The sequence below is a fragment of the Panthera tigris genome, chromosome D4 (genome assembly GCF_018350195.1).
Source record: "Panthera tigris isolate Pti1 chromosome D4, P.tigris_Pti1_mat1.1, whole genome shotgun sequence".
Classification (NCBI taxonomy): domain Eukaryota; kingdom Metazoa; phylum Chordata; class Mammalia; order Carnivora; family Felidae; genus Panthera; species Panthera tigris.
Genome location: NC_056672.1, coordinates 44,192,083 through 44,207,767, shown reverse-complemented (window position 1 = coordinate 44,207,767; position 15,685 = coordinate 44,192,083). Strand labels below are relative to the sequence as shown.

At 40.8% G+C, this 15,685-nt stretch overlaps 1 non-coding gene and 1 pseudogene across 1 annotated transcript; one reads left to right on the top strand and one right to left on the bottom strand.

The window, feature by feature from the left end:
- Positions 1-906: 906 nt before the first annotated feature.
- Positions 907-1,041, bottom strand: LOC122233330. Its single transcript, XR_006210889.1, has one exon. It is a non-coding gene; the product is annotated as a small nucleolar RNA SNORA70 (small nucleolar RNA).
- A 6,198-nt stretch (positions 1,042-7,239) lies between these two features.
- Positions 7,240-8,060, top strand: LOC102957292 (annotated as a pseudogene).
- The last annotated feature ends 7,625 nt before the right edge of the window (positions 8,061-15,685 follow it).

Here is a 15,685-nt window from a genome sequence, read left to right as displayed (position 1 = left end):
ACGTGTCTTGACTCCAGAGTTGAAGGGGCTAGGGGCTATAGTTTTAAGGAACAGAGAAGCATTCCAGAACTCCAGGAAATTGCAGAGAAGAAAGCCAAGGTAAAGTCACGGCTTTCTGGTTCCAGGACAAGTTGTGGTAAGTGACTTGCCAAATCACAGTGTGTCAGTGGCAGAATAGGGGCTAAAATCCCTGTTTCCTGGTCCCTCATTCAGTGAAGGGATAGGGTCCTGGTCTTCTCTAATTGGATTAAATCTCATTTCTCCGTGGAACAGTTTCGACTATTTTGACTATGGCCATGTAAGACACATGGTTAAATCAAGTTCATTGACTTGAATAACTGGGATTTAAACCCACAGCTACACACCAAGCCAGCCAATGTTCCAGTCACATTAGACAGTTTGTTCTTCATCACATTCTCCTTGCATATTTTCTTCAGATCTGGCATTCAGCTGGAATGCATCAATATGATGGTAAGTTATTAAAAAAATTTTTTTGACAGGAAGTAGGATTTATTGGTGGGTGCGAATAAGGGAGTAGGGCCGAGGTTCTCATGAGTGCAGAACCTGCCATTTGTCCAGGGGCCATGATTAGGGATATTTGACCCCACAGCCATTGGGGATAAGATGCTTGTCAGCCACCATCTCTTCAAATTCATCCACGTTAAACTTAGTAAAGCCCCACTTGGAAATGTGGATCTTCTAGTGGCCAGAGAACTTGAACTTGGCCCTGCATAGTGCCTCAATCACACGCTCCTTGATCTGCAGGTGGGTACAGACGGACAAGATGACTTGGCCAAAGTGGACTCTGGCCACTGCACCCTGGGGCTTCCTAACGGCATGCCACATACCTGCCTGGAGCCTAGATTGGGGATAGCATGAGGTCAGACATCAATGTCCCCTGAAAAGGACTGTCTCCAAGGTTCCATAGGGCAACCCATCCAGTCACCAGGCTGCATACACTACTAAGGAGCCTACTGTTTGCAGCCCTTGCACACTGGGCCCCCAAGGGGAAAAAGCACAAGTTATTAAAATATAAAACACTCTGTTCCAGTTGGGAAATAACCACATTTTTGATGGGGCCCCAAATGCTCTTAACCACCATAAGACCCACTCAGACATCTCCTCAGATAGTTTCCATAATTTAGTAATTAAAGGGGAACAGCCAGGACCCTTGAAGACCCTGCTTCGGCACTACAGCCAGCATTCATTCTGATTCGTCATGTACCAATGGTATGCCAGTGGTTAAGAATTGTATGAGTCCTAGATTTTTCCCTTCCATGTTTTTGTTCATACTATTTTTTCTGCCTTGAATGTTCTCTCTCTTTTCATCTGTTCACCTCGTACCTTGTGCATGTCACAAGGAACTGGCTTACACAACTGTGGAAGTTGGAGAAGCAGTCGCTGTAAGGCTGTCATCTGAGGCTGGAGCTTAAAGTGCATGTGGCAGGCAGTCAGGAAGGCTGGCACCCCAAGCAGAAGGAAAGGTCAAAACCTTGTGTAATCCTGCCTCTCACCTTGGTGATGAGAGTATTCCTCAGAAGCCAAAAGCCCTTTATCACAGAGCTAAACATACATGGCTGGCCTGGAAGTCAGAAATGCTAAAGGAGGATGCAGGGTGAGGGTGAAGCAATCACAGACCCAGCCGCTGCATCACGCCAGCAAGGTAAATTAGCAGATCAGCAGTGACTTGTGTGTATTACAAATTGGCTGCTGCTTTCCTTCTGCCATTAGGGATAATCTCCCTTGTGCTTTACCCTAAATAGAAACGTAAAAGAGTGGGCATTCTGGGGAATGTAGTTCAGTCTAGCCAAGTTGACGCCTGAGAAAGCCATCACACCTTGGTATCGAGGCACAAGTCAAGTGCCATCTTCTCCCTATGTCCCTCTTTCTTCTGGCAAGGCTGGAAGTTCTCATTCTCTCCTCTGAGTCCCCAAATCCCACTATCAAAACCATATGGTGGCATTTAACAGGTACCTAGCATCTTCACTGTTAGTCTGCCCACAGTAGTTCCACCACTAGACTGTAAGCTCCCCAAAGTTAGGATCTGAAGGTAGTTATACTACTTGACACATAGTGAGGAGTTCATAAACATTCATGGAATGATGAACTAACCAACCTGACATTGAGATACTATGCGAAGATTCAAGGGTTGTGTATTCACTATCTATTCCTACAGACCAAATCATCCCCAAAACTTAGCAGCTTGAAACTACCGTTATCATCTCAGTTTCTGAGAGTCATGAATCCAAGAGCAGCTTAGCTGGGTCGTTCTGGCTCAGGGTCTCTGGTGAAGTCACGGTCAAACTATTGGCTGTGGCTGTAGTCATTTGAAGGGGCTGTAGGATCAGTTTCCAATCTCACTTATTTGGTTAGTGACAAAAGGCTTTACTTCTTCATCACATGAGCCTCTCCATGGGTCTACTCACAACATGGTAACTGACTTCTCCCAGAGCAAGGGATCCAAAAGAGAGGTGGTGCCACACTGCCTTTTATTTAATCACACATTGTGATTTCCACCTTATTCTCTTAGTTAGAAGTGAGTCACTAAGTACAGCCCACACTCAACAGGAGGAGGGAATTACACAGAAGGTGAATACCATGAGGTTTTGATCATCAGTGGCGATCTTGAAGGCTGCCTCAAACAAGTGGAGAAAAAGTAAGACTTTAGGCAGGAGACCATGCCATAGAGTTCTTTCGCTGAACGAAAAATATTAAACTCACTCCCCACTACTTGGTGTGTAGAGTCATGTTCTTTCCACCCCCACCCCTTTATTCACTTTTTTTTTTTTTTTTTTTTTTTTTTTGGTAAAGTCTACTCACTGAAAATAGGCCTTTAATGTCAAGCCAAAGATTGGATTTTGTGGAAATACTTTCAAAGAATGAGGAGAGGGAATCCAACTTGGATCTAAGCTTGCTCTACAAAAATGATTGCCTTTGCTGCAGCCAAGTTTGATTTAGCCTCTAGAAAATACTGATGAGCAAAGTAACAGCAGTTTCGATTTCACACACACACCATTCTGTCTCATCAAAATAGATATTGTAACCTAGTCTAGAAAGCTCCACACTACCTTAGCAGTTGGACAATAATAGATACATATGTTGGGTGGCTAATATAGCCAATAATTTATTGAGCATTTACTAAGCACCAGGCATTGTGCTAAGGCCTTTACATGTATTATCACACTTAATTCTCAAACAATCATATGAGGTAGGTATTATTATTCCTCCAATTTTTTTACAGGTGAGTAAATGGTAGCTTAGAGAGATTATAGGACTTAGAAGTTTAGAGACATTACCTACCTAAGCTCACACAGCTAGCTGGTACCAGGCCTAGAACTCTCCATTCTTCAATGCCTCATTACCCTGCTGTCATCATACTTCTATGAGACGCTAGGTGCTCGGGTAGGTATTTTCACTGCTTGCTATTCTCAATAACCTTTTGAGGTAGGTATTATTTTCCTCATTTTGTGGATGAGAAACTAAAGTTCAAAGAAGAGGTCACTTGCGTTAGCCCACACTGTTAACATACCAGCAGCCCAGATCACACCCCACCACTGCATGACTCGAAAGTCTGTGCTCCTTCTATCACCTTTATTGCCATCTAGCTCAGTGGTTTTCAACTTGCAGATCGTAACCTATGAGTGCACAGTGAAGTCAATGAAGGTGTCCCAACCAACATTTAAAATACTGAAGTGGATATTTCTGTTTTTAATGTTTTGAGGAACCTCCATACTGTCTTCCAGTGTCTGCACCAATTTACATTCCCACCAACAGTGCAGGAGACATCCTGTATCTCCACATCCTCACCGACACTTGTTATTTCTTTTCTTTGATTCTAGCCATTCTGATAGGTATGAGGTTATATCTTGTTGCGGTTTTGATTTATGTTTCTCTGATGACTCGTGATGTTGAGCGTCTTTTCGTGTGTCTGCTGGCCATCTCTGTGTCTTCTTTGCAGAACTGTCTATTCAGGTCTTCTGTCCATTATTAATCAGATTATTTGTGGTTTTTCTGATGTGGAGTTTTATAATTTATGTATTTTGAATGTTAGCCCCTTATTCGATAGATCTTTGCAACTATCTTCTCCCATTCAGTAGGTTGTCTTTTTGTTTTGTTGATAGTTTCCTTTGCTGTGCAGAAGCATTTTATTTTGGTGTAGTCCCAATCGTTTATTCTCACTTTTGTTTCCCTTGCCTCAGGAGACATAACTAGAAAAATGTTACTATAGCTGATGTCACATGCCTATGTTGTCTGTTAGGAGTTTTATGGCTTCAAGTCTCACATTTAGGTCTTTAATCCATTTTGAGCTTATTTTTGTATATAGAGTAAGAAAGTAAAACAGTATGGATGTTCCTCAAAAAATTAAAAATAGAAATACCATATGATCTCGTAACTCCACTACTAGGTATTTACTCAAAGAAAATGAAAACAGTAATTTGAAAAGATATATGGACCCCTATGTTTATTTCAGCATTATCTATAATAGCCAAGATATGGAAGCAGCCCAAGTATCCAAAGATAGATGAATGGATAAAGAAGATGTGGTACATACGCACACAGGAATATTATGCAGCCATAAAAAGAACAAAATCTTGTCATTTGCAACAACATGGATGGACCTAGAGAGTATAATGCTAAGTGAAATAAGTCAGACAGAGAAAGACAAATACCAGATGATTTCACTCGTATGTACAGTCTAAAAAACAAATGAATAAACAAACAAAAAGCAGAATCAGACCTATAAATAGAAGAAACTGATGGTTTCCAGAGAGGAGGGAATTTGTGGGGGGGGGGGGCATAGGTGAAGAAGAGTGGGAGACACAGTCTTCCCGTTATGGAATGACTAAGTCACAGGAATAAAAGTTACAGCATAGGGAATATAGTCAATGGTACTGTAATGGCGTTGCATGGTGACAGATGATAGCTACACTTGTGGTGAACATAACATAATGTATTGAGTCAAATCACCGTTGTACACTAGAAACTAATGTAACATTTTGTGCCAACTATATTCAAAAAAAATACTGGAGTAAAATAGAATGGAAGGGAAGGAGAAGGGAAGAGAAGAAAAAGAAATGGAAAATATTCGTGTGCATCACACATAGTAACAATAAGCATTGCTTAATGAAAGCTTTATTTCAGTTATGTACATATGTATGTGTGAGTGTGTGTGTGTGTGTGTGTAAAATGCGTTTCTTACTTTGGTTGCCACCAAAAGTATTGGAAAGCCTCTTTTCTAGCTACTCCATCTATTCTTAAGGTCACTGTCAAAGGATAAGCATTGAGGTTTTAATGATAGCTTACCTTCATTGTACACACTTTCTTCTGGTCCTAACCACTTAGAAATGGGCAGTTACAATTCTTGATCCACTTCCCAGTGCCCTTTTCACTAAAATAAAATTGTTAAAGGAAACCATATGCAATTGGTTAACATGATCTCAACTTACCAGCTTTGTGACCTTTGCTGAGTTACTTGACCTTTCTAAAGGTAGCCTCCCTGAGTTTTACTTTTCCCATCCTTAATGTTGGGTAATTACGTGCTCACTTATGTTGCAAGGATTGACTGAGATCATGTGAACTTCTTAGCATAGTTCCTGATACAACAATTCTTGAATAAGCACCAGCTATTATTACATTATCTACACAGACTGGAGGAGTCTCCGTTGAGAGTCTCACGTTTAAGAAAATAAAGGGGTAAGGAGGGAAATGTATTCTTCTCCAGCCTTGAACCCTCCAACTCCATGAACAGAAATTAACATAAGTTTCCATTCTTTCAACTCATTTATCAAATATATCAAATACTTATTGAATTCCTACTATGTGCAGAGACTGGGCTTACTTACAATAACATGAGATTTTAAAGGTAAGACCCAAATTTATAGACGCTTCTTAAAGTTAAGGTATGTTAGAAAAGCAGAGCGATAAATCACTTTGGCACCTTATTTTATGATTGTGGACAAGAGTGATCATCACTTAACTCTTACATGTAAGCTCTGTCAAATGAACTTGAGCGATAATAGCCTCATTTTTTAAAGCTATGTCCACATGGCATCTGATTGATTGAATCGGAGGTCCCCACTTTCCATTTTTATAGCTTAGTTCCTTCTCTCTACATGCCACAATCAGGAGGATTGATTTTCCTTGTACATTGTCTTTTCTTCTCTCCAATTCCCAGGTCCCTCTTTTTCGCTCCCATACTCTTCCCTGACCACTGATTTTCCTCCCCTGTTCTGCCAATTATCTCTAGCCCTGAGCTAGGAGAACCACATTTTTCCCCATACACATTTTCCGTGAGAGGTAGATTAGCAAGAATCAAAGTGTAGGTCTTAGGGGAAAAGAGCCACAGTAAAAGGCCACTGGTTTCTAATTCTATGTCACACATCTTTGCTTTTGGGGGCAGGGAGCTTACCACACAAAAGTTGCCTTTGTGTACTTAAGCTGCATATGTATAACTTAACGCTCCTTCCCAAAGGGTCTGCATACAAAAGAGCAAGGCCTCAAAACTACTGGTTGACTTTCACTGAACATAAAAATGATGACATTTTAGCCTCTATTAGCTATTAAAAAGTCACAAGCAGTAATGTTTACACTTGTGTGCCCCTTTAAACTTCACAAAATATTTTCACTCACATTTTCTTTTACTTCACATACTTATGCCTCCAGTGCCTCCTAAAACCAATAAGAACAAGGATTATTTGATGTTACAAGAAACTTCCCTGTGAAGTAGACAGAACAAATATTTTATCCTCCTTGTTCAGACAAGAAAACTGAAGTCCAGAGAGATTGTATCTTGCCCAATTTCATGTCACTCCTAAAGAGGGAGGTTAATACTGGAGTCAGAGACTTGGGGCAGCCAGCCTTTGTGGATCAGTGCCTGAGACTCGGACACATTCCGTGCCCTGCCTACTTGGGTCATGTATCACTTGGGTACAACTGCACCACTTCTTACAGATCTGGGTATTAGAAGTCCTTTAGTGGTAGAGCTCAGGCCTCCGACAGCCCCATAATGGTGAAAAAACAGAACCTCTGGGTAGATTTTTCAAGGAAGCTTTGCTGTTGCAGCAGCTGGACAATGTTCCTTGTTAATATCTGTCAGCATGATGGCCATATCATTTCACTGTGGTGACAGAGACTCAGGTCCAGAAGTCTATCTAGTTAAAACACCTGGATTCCAGTCTTTCAATGGCTTTGAGAGGGCCCAAAGGGCCTGCTCTTGAGCCTGGTAGGCTTCTAGACAAGATGATCTTCCCCATCAGGATGTACTGCTAGGCAGTCAGGCATGAGGATGCCCTCAAGAACACTACACCATGGCTCCTCTTCCATCAGTCATGGGCAGCATGCCCGGAAAGCCAGTGATTCCAAAGCCCAAGTATCAGGACCTTGACAAGATGGATTAAGAGGAGGACAGTACGACCTTCCCTGCCATGACCCTTTGGCATTGATAGTGTGAACAACGACCCGGTGACGAATGCTAGAGCTACCCATGCCATCATGAATTCTCTGATCACAGAGCAGACCCAGAGGAGCATTCAGTGTTTTGAGCAAAAAGCAGGGCAGAGAGATGCTGAATGCATACTCCACAAAGGCCTTCCCACCAAGGAGATCAAGTACCTCCAAGCAGAAGCTCATCATACATGAAAGATACACAGTGAAGAGATAAAAGTAGAGAGGCAGGCTGCATCAGCCAGTTTCACCCCCCAGCTCCCCCTAAGCAGAAACCCAGAGACTGGGACACTTCTGGTTCTTCCACAGCCTTACCTGGCCCAATCCTAGCACCATGGATTCTGGAAGTAGGGAATATAGAAACTCATCAGATAAATACAGTTTCTTTGAACTAAATCCCCTCCAAAAGTTTGATTTGGGTTTTGCCACTCAGGCACACAAAGGGGACCAGATGCCCTTTCCAGTGAAACTGGTCCAGACCCAGGCCACTTGCATGGCTGAAGATCCAGCAACATTCAAGCAACCCAAGATGGACATCCCAATTATAAAAGGGAAGAAACAAATGCCACAGACCCATAATCTTAAACTTGAATGTGCTTGTGCCTACTCGGTTCTAGGGCTCTTTCTATTCTAGGGACTCTGTATAGAGAGAGTCTCTTTCCTTATTTCCCTGGAAATATATATATATATATTTTAAGTAAACTCTATACTCAACATGGGGCTTGAACTCACAACCCCAAGATCAAGAGTCACATGCTCTTCCAACTGAGCCAGCCAGACACCCTTGTACTGCTCTAATTTAAAGTCTGATGAAATGATCTTAGCAGTGATGTTGGGGGCAGGGGGGGGGGACTTCATTACCTACTTTCATAACATTTGACTTAAAAACAATTTTTTGTTAGGGGCGCCTGAGTGGTTCAGTCGGTTAAGCGTCCAACTTCGGCTCAGGTCATGATCTCATAATGTGTGGGTTCGAGCCCCGCGTTGGGCTCTGTGCTGACAGCTCGGAGCCTGAAGCCTGCTTTGGATTCTGTGTCTCCCTCTCTCTCTGCCCCCCGTCTCCCCCCAGCATGTGCTCAGTCTCTCTTTCTCCCTCTGGTAAAAAAATAAAATAAAATAAACATTAAAAAAGTTTTTTAATGTTTATTTTTGAGACAGAGAGAGACAGAGCATGAGCAGAGGAGGGTAGAGAGAGAGGGGGAGACACGGAATCCTAAGCAGGCTCCAGGCTCTGAGCTGTCAGCAGAGAACCCAACGAAGGGCTCAAACTCACAAGCTGTGAGATCATGACCTGAGCCGAAGTCAGATACCCAACCGACTAAGCCACACAGGCACCCCTCATATCATTCAACTTAAACAAGAACTTTGATCATTGTCTATTACATAAATAATATTTATGTTGTTCCAAAACCTAGGATTTTTTTTAATCCCTTTACTGCTGCAAATGCTCCTAAAAAGCACAGGCAAATCATACAGATGTTCGTTGACTGGTTTAGACAATTTTGACCTTCTTGATCCTGTGCTCCTGTACAAAATAAGATTTGGTTGCATTGCTTCCCACAAAGAATGAGTTGGATGTTAAAATGTTGATATCACCCAAAGCAATCTACAAATTCAATGCAATCTTTATCAAAATAACACTAGCAGTCTTCACAGAGCTACAACAAATAATCCTAAAATTTGTATGGAACCAGAAAAGACAAGCCAAAGCAATCCTGAAAAAGAAAACCAAAGCTGGAGGCATCACAATTCTGGACTTCAAGCTGTATTACAAAGCTTTAATCAACAAGACAGTATGGTACTGGCACACAAACAGACACATAATCTTTGACAAAGCAGGAAAGAATATCCAATGGAATAAAGACAGTCTTTTCAGCAAACGGTGTTGGGAAAAGTGCAGAAGAATGAACCTGGACCGCTTTCTTACACCATACACAAAAATAAACTCAAAATGGATGAAGGACCTAAACATAAGACAGGAAGCCATCAAAATCCTTGGAGAAAGCAGGCAACAACCTGTATGACCTCAGCCATAGCAACTTCTTACATGGCAGGTCTCCAGAGGCAAGGGAAACAAAAGCAAAAATGAACTACATCATCAAGATAAAAAGCTGCACAGCAAAAGAAACAATCGGCAAAGCTAAAAGGCAACCAACAGGAGGGGAGAAGATATCTGCAAATGACATATCAGATAAAGGGTTAGTATACAAAATCTATGAAGAATATATAAGTTATCAAGCTCAACATCCAAAAAACAAATCCAGTGAAGAAATGGGCAAAAGATATGAATAGACACTTTTCCAAAGAAGACATCCCAATGACTAACAGACACATGAAAAAAAATGCTCAACGACATTCATTATCAGGGAAATACAAATCAAAACCACAATGAGATACCACCTCACACCTGTCAGAATGGCTAAAATTAACAACTCAGGCAACAGTATATTTTGGCAAGGATGCAGAGAAAGAGGAATTCTTTTGCACTGCTGGTGGGAATGCAAACTGGTGCAGCCACTCTGAAAAATAGTATGGAGGTTCCTCAAAAAAACTAAAAATAGAACTACGCTACAACCCAGCAATTGCACTACTAGGTATTTATCCAAAGAATACAGGAGTGCTGTTTTGAAAGGGCACATACACCCAATGTTTATAGTGGCACTATTGACAGTAGCCAAAGTATGGAAAGAGACCAAATGTCCACTGACTGACGAATGGATAAAGAAGATGTGGTGTGTGTGTGTGTGTGTGTGTGTGTGTGTGTGTGTGTATACACACATACATACACACATGTGTGTACATATATATATGTACCCATAACGGAATATTACTCAGTGATCAAAAAGAATGAAATCTTGCCATTTGCACTAACATGGATGGAACTAGAATATATTATGCTAAGCAAAATAAGATAGAAATACAAATATTGTATGATTTTACTCACATGCAGGATTTAAGATACAAAACAGATGAACAGAAGGGAAGGAAAGCAAAACTAAAAACAGAGGGAGACAAACCTCAAATACAGAAAAGAAACTGAGGGTTGCTGGCAGGGTGTTGGGCAGGGAGATGGGCTAAATCAGCAAGGGACACTTGTTGGGATGAGCAGTGGGTGTTATATGTAAGTGATGAATCACTAAATTCTACACCTAAAACCATTACACTATATGTCAACTAACTTGGACTTAAATTAAAAAAAAAAAATCCAAAAACAAACAAATGAAAGAATGAGTTGGAAAACCCAAGGAATAATTTCAAAATTCTTACAACCAGAGGCTGATATGATATGGACTTTCTAGAATCCCCAAATAAAAGACCGACAAAGTCTGGTAGAAAATGCTGTTTTACCGCCTAATACATGCACAATCCTGATAAAGTTGTAAAAAAAAAAAAAAATCAATGATTTCCAATCATTCTTGGGGGAAAAGACATGCCAGTTTTCCCAGGACTGCCCATGTTTAGGCCTGTTTTCCCGGTATTACTAAAATTTATATCAAATGGAAAGGACTTAGATAAGCCAAGACAATTTTGTAAAAGAAGATTGGAGGAGTTACACTACTTAATTTCCAGGTTTATCATAAAGCTACAGTGGCTGTGATACCGGTGTAAGGATAATGTATCCTTTATATAACACATAAATCAATAATCTAGAAATAAACCCTTTGTTTATAACCCATTAATTGTTGACAGACAAGTCAGGCAATTCAATGAAAAAAGGATGGTCTTTCTTACAAGTGATGATGGATATTAGATATCTGCATGAAAAAAAAGTGAACCTTGACCCTTACACCCCACACATTACACAAAAATTAACTTAAACTGTCTACACAAAAAAGAACTCAAACTGTGTCACAGACCTAAATATGAGAAGTATCAAAATTCTAAAGAAAATATTGAGGAAAAAAAAATCTTGATGACCCTGAGATTCTTAAATAAGACACAAAAAAACCCTCAAACCATAAGAGAAAAAAATGTCTAAGTTGGATTTGACAATAATTAGAAATGCTTCCCTATCAAAAGACACTGAAAAATGAAAAGTCACAGATTTCAAAAGAAAAACACAAAATATATAAGTAACACTGATAACTTAATAAGAAAAACAACACAGTTTTAAGGAAGAGAGTAGAAGATTTGGATACTTCCCCAAAGGTTATAATGAATGAGTTCCCATTAAGGTCAAGATTCTCCAGGAGGAAGTGATACTTCCTGGTGATACTCATCAAACCTCATAGAGGAGCCCTTTGCCTGCTCTTCAGCAATGAGTGAGCCTGATCAGGGAAACTAATGGGGCACCAACCATCTCAGCTCCCCACTTAGTAGTCCTCCGACTTTGCTTTGGAATATAGGTTTCCTATAGTCACAAAGTCCATTATGCGAAAACCTTTTTGGCCCTAGACAGATTTTGTAATAACCATAACCTCATAGGCCCTAGGAGGTTTTGATCTATATTTCACTTCTTGTTTTTATGGTGCTTACTTTTTCCAAACTAGTAATCAAGAAACACAGTCTGAGCCACAACCTGATAATGAAACCCAAACTTGATAGATAATCCCCATGTCCTGGTCATTCCCCTCTTTTCCACTAAAATATAAGCTTCATGAGTACTGAATGTGATCAGAAGCTAAATGGCTTAAACAAAAGAGAAGTTCACTCTTTGGCAATAATAATAACAAGCCTTCCATAGCACTACATCAACCTGTTCACATATGCTAACTGATATAATCCTTCCAACAATCCTATTGAGGAGGTATTATTAATATCCCCAATCTACAGATGAAAAACCTGAGTCAGAGAGTTTTAATGATTTGCCCAAAGGGACACAGCTAATTTTAAGTAACAGATTTGCATTTGAACTCAGGATCTAGTTTCAAAGTCTATGCTTTTACCACTATACCCATGCTTCTCAACTTCTAATGCGTATGCAAATTGTTGGGAGATGCTTTTTTTAAATGCAGATTATAATTCAGCAGGCCTGAGGTGGAACTCTGCATTTCTAATAAACTCCCAGGTACTGCTGTTGCTGATCTGACTACAGATCAGGGAAGCCACCCCCCTCATATACCAGTAGGCAGTCTAGAGGTGTGGGGTGGTTCCAAGGTGGTGTAGGATCTAGGTGCCTTCATTCTTTACATCATCCACTAGGCGTTGCCCTCATCTGCATGGTCAAAAATGAACCGCCATATCCACATTGCAGTTTGGGGGAAGAAAGAGAAAGAGGAGAGCAATTAGCTTCCTTAAACGCATGACCAGAAGTTACACATCACTTCTGTACTGCTCATTAGCCAGATTTAGTCATGGAGTCAACACCAAAGCTGGAAGAAAGGCAGGTAAATGTCGTTTCCGAGGGGACAGCCACTCAGCTTAAAACTCAGGAGGCAGCTCTATTACTGAAATAAAACTTCTTAAATGGATGAATGTAGATTATTGAGACAACAGTCTTTGCCTTTGAATGTTTCATCACAACTTGTTACTGCCTTTTTCTTAGTGTGATCTAATACATTCTCTTCCATTTCCCTCCACCTTCTGCTGACCTGAACACAAGTTCCTTTGTGTCCAGAAAAATCCATTTCACTACTAAGTCGTCTTCCTTAATTTGATTCCTCCAAAGTTCTGCTTAAATGGAAAAGAGGACTCCATGCTTGCATACCGTAAAGATAGTAGTTTAGGATGAATAAACAAAACGTTTTAAAGGTATGCATTCCCTCTTTCTTTAGCCATATTTCTTTTGTGGCCCATCTACTCTCAATCTCTACCTGAACCTAAAGGAAACTCAATCAAGAGGGAAATATTGTCTTTGAGTCGATTTATTTTTGATGAATTTTTCCTCTTTTTCTCTAACTGGAAACGTTAAGAAATGGCTTCTTGATTTCTTATCTATCTCTATTATAACCAGAGGAGTCCTGAAGAAAATACCGTGGAGGTCATTTATTCTAAGTAGGTGTGATTTGAGTCAAGTTTAGGCAAAGGCTGGGGACTGCCTTCCTTTTTACTGGAACATCTTAGCCTGAACCTAGCAACTTAGAGACATTTGTATCAGGCAACTCACACAATGCACTTATCCTGCCAGTAGTCATGGATGAGTCACGGAAGTAAAGAATGCAGTGCGGAACCATGGTAGCTTAATACGTCCAGTCACTTGTGCAGGTTTTGAGAAAGGACTGAGGAGTCTCACCTATCACTCTGGAACCTGGATCTTCTTTGAAGAATTTTACCTTCACAGTTGGGAAATACATTTGAGACAACTGCCTTTTTTTTTTTTTTAACAAGCTTTTGAATTTAGCACAAAAGCAAAAGATACCCCAAGAAGAAAAAGAGGCAAGGTGGGGTGTATCAGGAATCATTATTGTTGTGGCCTGGCACCAAAATCTCTACACTTTGGGCCTCTGAAACAGGTCAGTCTACAAAATCCACTGAATAAAATATATTGAAATAAATTGAACTAATGCACTTTTGGAGGGGGGCAGTTAAAATGTAGCCTCATTTGTAGATGGACCTAGGAGTCATTTCTAATAACTGATTTTCAAAAGATGGCACCTGGCTGATAATCGACAGAGGCTATAACTTTTGAACGGGTCTTGGCAGACAGCATGGCCAATCCATTTGTTTTAGCTTTCTCAATAATCAGTGAGTATCACTGCAGGCTCAGTTGGTCTGGCTGATTGATTGTAAAGACAGCCAAAATGAACAGCTCGACCATCTCACAATCTGATTTCCCCACCATGTATTGACCCAGTCCAAGTTACATATGTTACAATATTTGCAAAGCTGTCACTGTTATAAAACTCTTACTGGGCACTTGCTACTGACAGGGGCTTTATGAGAATTCATGAAAATTAGAAACCAACTCACCTTGGCGTGTTTGACCTTTGGAAATTCTCTTCTGGAGGGAGAAGGAAGCAGTTTTGTAGCTATCTACACACTCACACAAACATAGCAGTAACAACAATGACAAAACAGATAGCTCTTTGAGAATTCCCTTTGATGTGCCTAACTGGGCAGTAACAGCGAGTGAAAGCAGATAGAGAACAACCTTTGATTTTGTGTATGAGTGTGTGTGTGTGTATTGTTTGTTTTTGTGGATTTCAATCTGTCTTTATTTTTAGAATTACAGGATGTGGGGAGTGGAGGCCAAACCCCTGGGCCAGTTCTTAGCCAAGAAGAGGAAGTGCTGGCATCTGCTGGTGGAGGTGGGGACTGTTCCTCAGCACAAGTCTTCTCATTAACTCAGGGGATGGCCTGGTCTGTCTGGAAACTGTCTGCGTTTCAGGCCCCTCAACTGATTTACGGTTAAAGCAAAACGGGTTGTTTGAAATTGTGGAGCCAGTGGTTTGCTTTCATTTGTCTTTAAAGCCATCACTTGAATTCAGGGCAGATCAGAGAGATTTCTCATTGCACTAAATAAACTAAGGATACCGACTGAGCTTCTCAGATGGGACACTATGGGAATGTGGAAAATTCAAGGGCCATTAAATCACTGAGAACACTTAGTTGAAATTATGATACTCTAGTCACCCGTGGCTAAATGAAGAGCAGAGGTTTAATGAGTTTACCAGGTTAAAAATGAGCCTGTGTCAGGCAGGAATCAGACTCATTAATTAGGGCTCCACTTAACTATTGAATAGTTTTACTTACTAGCAGTACTCAAGTTGGGGGTGGGGGAAGCAGAAGAGATGTGGTGATAGTTCATAATTGGCCACGAGCAAACGACTAAATGAGGGTTAAGGGGGGAAAGAGGGTATTGAGAAGACCATTTTAACCAACTTTCACCATAGATCACAACAAACTTGAAAATCCAATGTTCTTACATTTTACTATTGAATCCAATTGAGACCCCAGAGTGGCAATCTTCTCCACTGTATCTTGGGAGGGTTTCCAGACCATGGCCAATCCCTAAAATGCCTGGCTACCTCCAAAGCTGCAGCTGGTGTAGAATGGGAACTTGGCAATCTCCTTTGGAAGAGATGGACTTTCCTTAGGGCCCAAGTCCTTGAGGGATGTATGGACCAAACCAGTCTGTTCATACAGTAATGGGAAGAAACCTCCATTTCAATTATCAGCAATTAGTTGAGCATTGGGAACTTGGGGTGTGGGCTCTGGAGAAATATTGGCTGCCTCCTACTCTGAGATCTTTGAACCTTCATCTCTTTATCCCCAAAATGAGGGTAGTAATAACACCTAACACAAAGGAGTGTTGTAGGGATTCCATGTAACGATGGGGGTGGGGGGTAGGGGGCGGGTAAGG